This window comes from Nicotiana sylvestris, chromosome 8 (assembly GCF_000393655.2).
Source record: "Nicotiana sylvestris chromosome 8, ASM39365v2, whole genome shotgun sequence".
NCBI classification, from domain to species: domain Eukaryota; kingdom Viridiplantae; phylum Streptophyta; class Magnoliopsida; order Solanales; family Solanaceae; genus Nicotiana; species Nicotiana sylvestris.
In genome coordinates, this window is record NC_091064.1 from 27,882,354 (window position 1) to 27,892,875 (window position 10,522).

The 10,522-nt window shown below is 35.8% G+C and overlaps 1 non-coding gene across 1 annotated transcript; it reads right to left on the bottom strand.

Moving 5' to 3' along the window:
• Positions 1-10,201: 10,201 nt before the first annotated feature.
• On the bottom strand, positions 10,202-10,308 carry LOC138876658 (small nucleolar RNA R71). Its single transcript, XR_011402000.1, has one exon. It is a non-coding gene; the product is annotated as a small nucleolar RNA R71 (small nucleolar RNA).
• Positions 10,309-10,522: the final 214 nt, after the last annotated feature.

Genomic DNA, 10,522 nt, shown 5'->3' on the forward strand with positions numbered 1-10,522 from the left:
GGATTAAAAAAGGAAAGGGTGAATCAGGGCCGTTGATCAAAATGATCAACGGCCAGGATTTGAAAGAAAATCCGGACGGGTTTGAAACGGGTTAATGGGTCGGGTAAAAAAAGAATTGGGTCATCCGAATTTGAGTTTGAAATTGGGTCACTTTTAGGCTAAAATTGAAATGTAATGGGGCTATAATTGAAATGAACTGAGGCTACATGTTAAATAGCCAGTTTTACCCTTTTTATTTATAAAAAAATAGTAAAATGATTTTAAAAATAAATTAAAAGCACTGAGCTAATTAATAATATATAAAAATTAAACTAAAAATGCTGGAAATGATTTTATGATTGCAAAACACTATTAATCGTAATATAGGCCATAATTGCAATTTTATGTAATTTAGCTTAAAAAATAACAAATGAATTTGTAAAAATACGCAAAAACCACGTTAATTATGTTTTGGTGTAACTATGAGGATGGAAATAAATTATTCACCAAAATGATAATTTCAGAAATAATTATTGGATTTTGTACTATTAAAATAAACAATAAATTGGTTTTGAAAATCTTTTAAAAATTTGGGAAAAATACCAAAATACTTAGGCATGCTTATATATGCATACACATGCTATTTTGAAAGTATTTTGAGTATAAAAAATATATAGGGAAAAATTGGATATCAACACTTAGTTAACTCATGCCACATGTATGCACACAAACATGACTAAAACAGAACATAAGAGCAAGATATATACAACAAAAGGAGAAACTTTCATTAGAATTTGGATATTAAGCAGGGAGCAGTTATATTGTTACCAACACATCCACAAAAATAAAAACGAAAAAACAAAAGTATCGGTCATAAATATCATCAAAACTAAAACAGAGGACAGATACAAAGAGTCTTGGAACTTGGGAAGGGGACACTGTTTAGGGAGCACTGGAAGCAGAAGGCCTAGATGAAGAGGCAAGGTTTCTAAGAAGGATGTCCATTCGAGCATTAGCTGACACATGTTCAATAAGCAGTCTCTCCTTCAGGTCCTCAACCTATTTCCTGATGTTGACATTTTCTTTTGTCAGACGGGCAACCTCTGTGCTTTGAGAGCTACTGGAACCAGGTGCCCACTGAACTTGACTGAGCTGACTTTCGAGAATGACATCCCTTGCCTTCAGATTTCTTATCTGTTCAGTGGCACTGTTCTGAGTGTTGATCAGCTGAGAGATAGTAGAAATGCTTCCAACCCCTCCACTCTTATCAATGTATTCACATTCCTCGAGGGTGGTCTTGGAGAAGGTTTGCTTATGAGTACCCACTTTAGATTTTCCCTAAGGGACTTTGAAGAATTCAAAAACCTTAGTGAGGAGGAACCCATAAGACAGCCCATGATTACCATCCTTGAATTCTGCCACCTTCTGCATGTGCTCTATCATGATGCCAGACAGGTTTATAGTTGTGTAGCCATCTAGTGCTTCCATGAGAACCAGGTATGCTCGTGATGTAATGGACCGTCTTTCTGTACGAGGGAGTAGAACCTTGTTCACCAATTCAAACAGCAGTTGGTACACTGGAAGGAGGGCCTTCTTGTGTACCAGTTCCTCGTGTTGTATGGCCTTGTCCTTCACGATGGCATTTCTAAAGTTAGAAGAGCAGGTTCCCTTAATAGAAGTCATACCATCAGTAGACACCCCCAAAATAGTTCCCAAAACAGCAGTATCCATCACGAAATCAACACCATTCAGTATCATACAAATATGATCATCCTCAACTGTAAAGAAGTTGGCATAAAAATTGCGCACCTCTTCCTCATAAACTTTAGGACTGTCACTTGTGAACAGATGTGTCCACTGTTGGTACTTGATGTTGGGCATATTTCTATATGTTTTGATGTTACTTTACCCATATTTTAATCGCTTTTTGGTGCTATTCTGTGTTAAAAATTCCCAACATGTGTTAATTATTAATTTTATGACTAATTAAGTTATGTATGATGATTTAGGATGTTTGGAGTGAAAAAATATGAAGAAAAGATGTTCCAACTATAGGAGAAGAGGATGAATGTGCCACATCCAATCATGGAAATAAGGCTAGTTGGTGCACCCTTAGCAGTGAAGTCGGGCCATAGCATCCGCCTTAGCATCCGTACCTGGGCACAACAGAGATGGAGTAACAAAGGGTGGATGCATCCACTCTAGCATGTGAAGCTGAAGAAGTGGAGGACGAGGTGGATGCGAAGCATCCACCCCACCATCAATCCCTGAAGCTGAGTCTGATTAGGAAAAGGAAAATTTTGGGCCACAACTTTTGTACGCAATATATAGGCCAAAATGCCACTTTTAGGGGATCTAACACACTTTTTGAAGGAAATTCGACCTAGGAAGAGCGAGGAGCCAGCGTGGAGGCCGGAATTCATCAAGTTCCATCTTTCTTCCACCAAACTTATTAATTTTTATGTTTCTTTGTATGATTTGTTGTTTGGCTACCATGTCTATGTGGAGCTAAACTTCATGTTCTAGGGTTGTGGTTCTTTCATGACTATTGTTATTCGAATATTGATTTTGATTTCTTCGTTTATCGTATTGGTTTATTTATTTAATCTTGCGCTTAATTATTTGATTACTTGATCACCAATTAAATACTATCTACGAATCTAGAGTTGAACTCAAAAGTGGGAATTCTAAATTGCATATAGGATTGAGTAGAGCAAGTTCTTGAACCTGGGCATCAGGGACCAGATTCGCGATTAGGATAGACATATACCTAATTGTCTTGCTTGGTTGATTTACAGAAATTATAAATGCCTTCTTGTTAGTTCTAATTCTATAGACATATAGGATTTACGTTAGCTTGAATAGGCGAGTAAGAACTCAACAGATTCTTATGAGCAATATTAACCTTGTTAACCAATAAACTAGATAAATTAGTTTGGCAATTCAATTGAAGAATACAATAGGAGTGTTAGATATCCCACAACCCTAGATCATTTTCATCATATTGATAACATAGAAATATGCTCTTCTTTTGTTCAACGTTCATTATTTGTTTTTTTCTTTATTTTAATTAGTTTAGAATCAAATATTTTTAGGTTTAATTCTTGTTCAGATAATTAGGATAGTCTAATTTATTTAATAGTTAATTACAAGTCCTTGTGGGTTGGACATCCAACTTTTAGTCACTTTATTACTTGACGAACGCGTATACTTGCGTGTGCGTTTGGCCTTTTTGGTGCTGTTGCCGGGGACTTAGAAATTAACTATTTTTCTATATTAGACTTTTGCTTTTATCTTTACAAGTTTTTTTTCCTTCTCTTTTTGTAAATATTCTATTTTTTTAACTATTTAATTTTTCTCTTAGTGTGTTTCTAGTTCTCTCAGCATGACATATGGGGATGAATATACGGAGGTAAGGTTATTGATAAAGACGCTTGGTTAACGGAAGACTTTTATGGCCCGTCTTTTTGGGCTTGTCATGACCTGAACTCTAGGAGGTCTGAATTTGAATATGGGAGCAAGGGTTGGTATTGGGAAGAATATTCACGATTAAGGGAACTTGAGGAACGACGTTATCTTCTAACAAAATTGGTGAATGATTGATCGAAGGGGATAGTTGATCTTGCACAAGAAATTGACAAATTTGGCTTGGCTTTGCACAACTTGGATGCATATTTGAGTGCAAAGGTTGATGCGTTCAATGCCCAACAATTTAATGATGAGTTATGTAAAACTGAAAAAAATCTTCTAGACCAAATTGAGGAGTTAAAACGAGAATACCAATTATTAGACCATATATTTCTTGAGGATGTCAATGTTGGGAAGAGTGTTCTAGAGTCACATGAGAGAGTAGATAATGTTATATTTGAAGACTCTAGTGCATGTAAATATGAGAATGTAAATAGTAATACAATTCCAAAATTGGGGCGTGTTGGTCCTCATTCTAAATATTTTTCGACATTGTGTTTGGATGATGACATGGAAATCGAGTCATCTGAACCTTTGGAGGAGTCAATGGAAGAGGGACAAGATGCTTACATTCTTGGATTTGTCGGGCCAGAAAGAAAAAATTACATTCCTCATATAAAGGCCCAGAAGTATAGAGTGAAAATTTTATTGCATGCCCTGGTTATCTTTATAGCCCCACCACTGGAGCATAGCTGCAGACTGGATGTCATGTTAGAGGTACAATTCATAAGTTCGAGGTGGAGGAAAAAGTAGTTCACGTCGTTCTGCGACGTTAATTAGGCGCTTGTTGGGAGGCAACCCAACTTTACTCCTTTCTTTTATTTTTGCTTATTTTATTTTTATTGTATTATTTTTCTACTAGTATTTATTTTTGTTTTGTAGGATTATCACCATACGAAGAAAAGGCCATAAGATGCACAAAAGCAAGCTAGATGATTGGAACTAGTGTGAGGTAACCGCACAAAGTACTATCCTTGGGAGAAGTCTGAGTACCACGTGAGCTGCTATAGCTTCGGCCTTTGGTAATTCAGGGAGTTTCTTATTCACCCTTGTTATTTTTGCTTTATTTATGCATTAGGGACACTGCACTCTTTTAAGTGTGGGGTGGAAAATTCTCTATGGTTTATATAGTATTATATTAGTATATTGTTAATTTTTTTTTATCTTTTTATAGCTAGCTTCTTATTTTTAATTGCATAGTTAGTAGAATTAATGGTATAGTATAGTAGTAGTAGTTTTAGTAGCTTAATTCCAAAAAAAAAAAAATTGGACTTATCCCGATGATGGATCTCCTAAATAGTTTTCTTGAGGGATTAAAGTCTAAATAAAAATTCAAAAATATGTCTTTTAGTTTCCTTTAGGTAGTAATAATCCTCCGTGGTTTTTCTTTGTGCATTGGTTCTTTTCCATGAGATGTAGTTTGAACCGGGTAGGAATTGTTTTTCCCTTTTAGAGTAGATTAGAGTTTAGAAATAAATGGAGGAAGAAGTATGAGATTCCTAGGCGCTCTTGACTTGTTTGATATTAGCATATTTATGCTTTGGCATGTGTAGTACCATTCCTATATTTTAAAATTGATCATGATACCTTTATAAATTAGACAACATGTTATTGGCGCATATGTCTCGTTTACTTGACTTATGTTCACTTTGTGCTTAATGCTTAATATCTCGTGGCTCCGTGAATACTTGAATTTGTTGAGAGTTGGAATGGGACCGTCCTTAGTGTGTCATGTGCCATGTGTGGTGAGGTTTTTGTGTAGTCCATATTTTTGTGATTGAGTCTAGAACTTGCCCGGTATGTGAGTTGAAGCGAAATTTCAGGTGATGCTCGGTTTGAAAAATAATTTTAGGTTTTCTTTGATCTTTTTGAGCTTAAATGCCTATCAAAAATAAAATCTATCCCTAGTTAACCATTTTGAGCCGATATACTTTTATTTGGTACCCACATTACGAGCCTATACCCTTTTGTTCTTAATTGAAACTTTTGATCCTTTTACCTCTTAAAGCACTTTAATTGTGAAATGAACGCTTGAAAAAGTAAGGAGGGAATGTGGAGTGGCTTTTGAGTAAAACCAATGAAAGGAAGAAAGGGGCACTTTTTTAGTAAAATAATACACTACTAGCGGAAATTGAAAAAGGAAAAAAAAAGAAGGAAAAGAAAAAGAAAAAAAATTATATGAATAAATTATTGTCTTGTTTTTGCTAGCGGGATGTAAATTAAGGTAATGCTTAGTGAAAGAGGGAATATTTTTGGGGTGTTCTCTTGTTTGTGAAACTGAATTGGATTGAAGAATTTGCACTTAAATTTTATCGTGTGATGTGTTAAAGTACTTAGGAGGGTAAACCACTATTCCTAAATATATCCTACTCATCCCTTAGTCCACATTACAACCATGAAAAGTCCTAATTGATTTTAGATCGAGCGAGCTTATATTAGTAGAGATTTACATTATGGGTAAGCCTATGATACCAAGTGCATGCATGTGACTTCTTTGTGAGAGTGAGCGACGTTTCTTTGATATGAGTCCTTAAACTATATTTGAGTATTTGATTCGAATATGTGGATTTTTTTTATTCTCCTTGATTTTTTTGTAAGGGCATATGGTTTCACGAGGGGTGGTTACGTTATTAGACTTCTCTACGCTATTGAGTGTTCAATCCATGATTTCATTGTAACATTGAGTCGGTTTTTGAGCTAGGATTGTTATGAGCATGTTGTCTTTGTTTGAAAATTTTTAAAGTTTGGCATAAAATAAAAGGGAAGTGTGTGTTGAATGCATATGCTAGATCTTAATTGTTACTATCAACCATGGTCCTAGGTGTAGTGTGCTTTGAATGATAAGAGCTTAATTTTGTTTCATCTAATATAGTGATGGTTTGTTCGAGGACGAACAAGTTTTAAGTGTGGGGTGGTGATGTTGGGCATATTTCTATATGTTTTGATGTTACTTTACCCATGTTTTATCCACTTTTTTGGTGCTATTTGGTATTAAAAATTCCAACATGTGTTAATTATTGGTTTTATGACTAATTAAGTTGTGTGTGATGATTTAGGATGCTTGGAGTGCAAAAATATGAAGAAAAGATGTTCCAATTATATGAGAAGAGGATAGATGTGTCGCATCCAACCTTGGAAAGAATGCTAGTTGGTGCACCCTTAGTAGTGAAGTCGGTCCATAGCATCCACCTTAGCATACGCACCTGGGCACAACAGAGATGGAGAAACAAAGGGTGGATACGAAGCATCCACCCTAGCATGCGAAGCTGAAGAAGTGGAGGATGGGGTGAATGCGAATCCCTGAAGCTGAGTCGGATTAGGAAAATGAAAATTTTGGATCACGACTTTTGTACGCAATATATAGGCGAAAAATGCCCCTTTTGGGGATCTAACACACTTTTTGAAGGAAATTCGACCTAGGGAGAGCAAGGAGCCGCCATGGAGGCCGGAATTCATCAAGTTCCATCTTTCTTACACCAAACTTATTAATTTTTATGTTTCTTTGTATGATTTATTGTTTGCCTACCATATCTATGTAGAGCTAAAATTCACGTTCTAGGGTTGTGGTTTTTTCATGACTATTGTTATTCATATATTGATTTTGATTTGCTAGTTTATCGTATTGGTTTATTTATTTAATCCTGTGCTTAATTATTTGATTGCTTGATCACCAATTAAATACTTTCTAAGAATCTAGAGTTGAACTCGAAAGTGGAAATTCTAAATTGCATATAGGATTGAGTAGAGCAAGTTCTTGAACCTGGGCATCAGGGACCGTATTCGCGGTTAGGATATACATATACCTAATTGTCTTGCTTTGTTGATTTCAAGAAATTATAAATTAGTTCTTGTTAGTTCTAATTCCCTAGACATATAGGCGTTAGGTTAGTTTGAATAGGCGAGTAAGAACTGGACAGATTCTTATGAGCAATATTAACCTTGTTAACCAATAAACTAGATAAATTAGTTAGTCCATTCAATTGAAGAGTACAATAGGAGTGTTAGATAGCCCATAACCCTAGATCGTTTTCATTACATTGATAACATAAAAATATGCTCTTATTTTGTTCAACGCTCATTATTTGTTTTTTTCTTTATTTTAATTAGTTTAGAATCAAATATTTCTAGGTTTAATTCTTGTTTAGATAATTAGGATAGTCTAATTTAGTTAATAGTTAATCACAAGTCCTCGTGGGTTCGACATCCGACTTTTAGTCACTTTATTACCTGACGACCGCGTATACTTACGTGTGCGTTTGGCTGCAACAAGATGTCAGCCAATTGGTGCATTCCTAAAATATCAAGAATATTAGGGGCAAATGTGTGGCTCCAAAGCACCTTCTGATTTCTCAAATTCTCCCTTTCCTCATGCCTATCAACATTCACTTTGGCCTTTTTGGAGGAACCAATTTACTCACTATCACCTGCCTTTCGCTTCACTGATTTTCTTACACTCTTTCCTTTGTCTACAGATTTTCTGGAGATCTTCTCAACAAACTCCTCAGCCTCGTTTTCACAGGAATGCTCAACTACTTTCTCCCTCTCTTTTCTACCAGATTTGTCACCCTCAACCTTTCTCAACTCCTTTGATTCCCTTTTGGACTTTGGAACAATAAAGTTCTTTGAGGAATTATGAACAACCAAGTTCCTCCTCTACCTCATCATCAACATTCACGACTAGTTCAGGAGGCACTGCCTTCTCATGAAAAACCTTTCCATCTTTCACCAATCTCCTCTTCTTCTTTTCCTTTTTGCTTTTCCTTAAAACTGACTCAAGTTCTTCCTTATTTTGCAACTTCGTGATGGGTCTCTTAGACGTTGACCCCTAGGGAGGTGATGTGCCATAGAATTTTGGCACTTTTGATACCAATTACATTGACTTTAGCTCGTCTTTCAATGCATTTGTAATTAACTCTTATGAAGTTTTGGTGTTTTGTAGTGCATGAGACTTGAAGACCCAAAAATATGAAAAATAAGTCAAAAAGCCACCAAATTGAGAGAATGCTGCAAGTATGCGACCGCAGAAGTAATATGCGAACCGTATAATCACAACAAACGGAAGCAGAATTTTAGCCAACTGAAGAGAAGAATGTGCGGTCCATTATGCGATCGCATAACAATTCTGCGAACCGCATAATGACCTCATAATTGCAATTGAAGAATCTGCATAGCACTTTTGCAACGGTCGCATAACTGATATGTAGACCGCATAATGGAAATGCGATGGAAATCTGGGCTTGAAGATCTGAAATTCTACGATGCAAGTGTCAACTATGAGGACTGCATACATGGTCTGTGACCATGATGCGGTCGCAGAAGGGCTCTGTAGGGTCATTTTTGTCCAATCTTGACCCCGACTTTTACTCCACTATAAATAGATTTACTAGAATTTTTGTGGGTCATTGAGTCTGAAAAATGGACTACATTGAAGGCATTGAAGACACCATTATTTTTGGAAGCTTTTGAAGAGAGAATCTTGTACCTTTGTAAGCTTTATGACTTTATTTATTGCTTTATTTTTGTATTCTAGTATGAGTAGCTAGTTTTAAATACTAAGGTTGTGGACCCTAAATGGGTATAATGTTAATGGGTGTTTAAAATTGAATATATATTTAATGGTTGGTTGATATTTATTCATTTCTTATGCTTTATTTATTGTTGGTGGTTGCAAATATTGACTTATTCCATTTTACTATATCTTTACTTGAAAAAGTGGGTTAGGGTTTGGTAGAAGTGAATATTAAGAACTCAAGGCTTTAAACCTTGTTTAATAGAATCGTGTATGGATAAGTGAGTTCTACTTGGCATAAATTGGTTATTATTAATTGCAACTCTTTTATATTTGGAAAAATCATAAAGAGAAAATACTACCCAACCATTGGGAAATATTGGGTAGTCATTTAGAAACCATTTGCATGTCAAAGGCCATTTTCATATCAAAGGACCTTCCATTAGAAATATATCATACTAACACCGATAGCATTACATTTCATTGATGGGGACACAACCTTGGTTTCCTAAATCAAATTAATTACATTCTCACAACAAAATAGTTCTCTTGTTAATTCACAAATTTATCATTCTCTTTTAAAACTAAAGAAATATAATTACAACTTAAGTCAAGTTTCACACTATTCAAGTAACTTTTTCACACCTATTACCTGTGAGATTCAACCCTAACCTTGTTGGGTTATTATATTTGATACTGACTGCCTTACACTATTTATTTAAGTGTAATTTGAGCGTATCAAATTTTGGCGTTGTTGCTGGGGAATACGGTTTTGAAATTACCAATTAGTGTGTGCTTTACTTTACGTCTTCTTCTACTCTATCACACTTTGCTTACTTTGCTTGGTGTTACTAGGATAACATGGCCAAGTATTACGAAGAAGAGAATCCTTTTGCAGATATTGATGAGTACATTGAGGATATAAATGCCATTGTTCCTCCAAGAGTTCATGCTGCCACTTTCAACGTGGAACACGGTTTAATCCTAATGCTCAAAGCAAAGGGATATTTCAGAAATTCCAATGATGATGATCTGACACAACATCTCAGAAACTTCTTGGGTGTGTGTGCGATGCACAAGCAAAATAATGTTTCAGATGATGCCCTAAGACTGAGGGTGTTCAAGTACTCACTGGCTGGAGAGGCAAGGAAATGGATCCAAAATCTACCACCAAATTCCATTCATTCTTGGCCTGAACTCGTTCATGCTTTCCTAGCTAAATGGGTCCCGCAAAGCAAGAAGTCTAAGCTCTGGGATAAAATTTTCTTTTTCAAGCAATTACATGGAGAACACCTACATGAGGCATGGGATCGATTCAAGCTATATTTAGTGAGGTCGCCGAATCATGGTTTTCTGGAATCTATCTTGTTGGAGAAATTTTACATGGTCTTGGATCCTATGAATCAATCTATAGCCAAAAATGCAGCAGATGAATCTTTTATGGATAAAACATTTGCGAGGATCACACAAATCCTTGACAAAATGGCAATACATAACCAAGCTTGGCACTCAGAGGACACCACAGGTGGAATTGCATATGGTACTCCTTCCCTGACCAACATGATT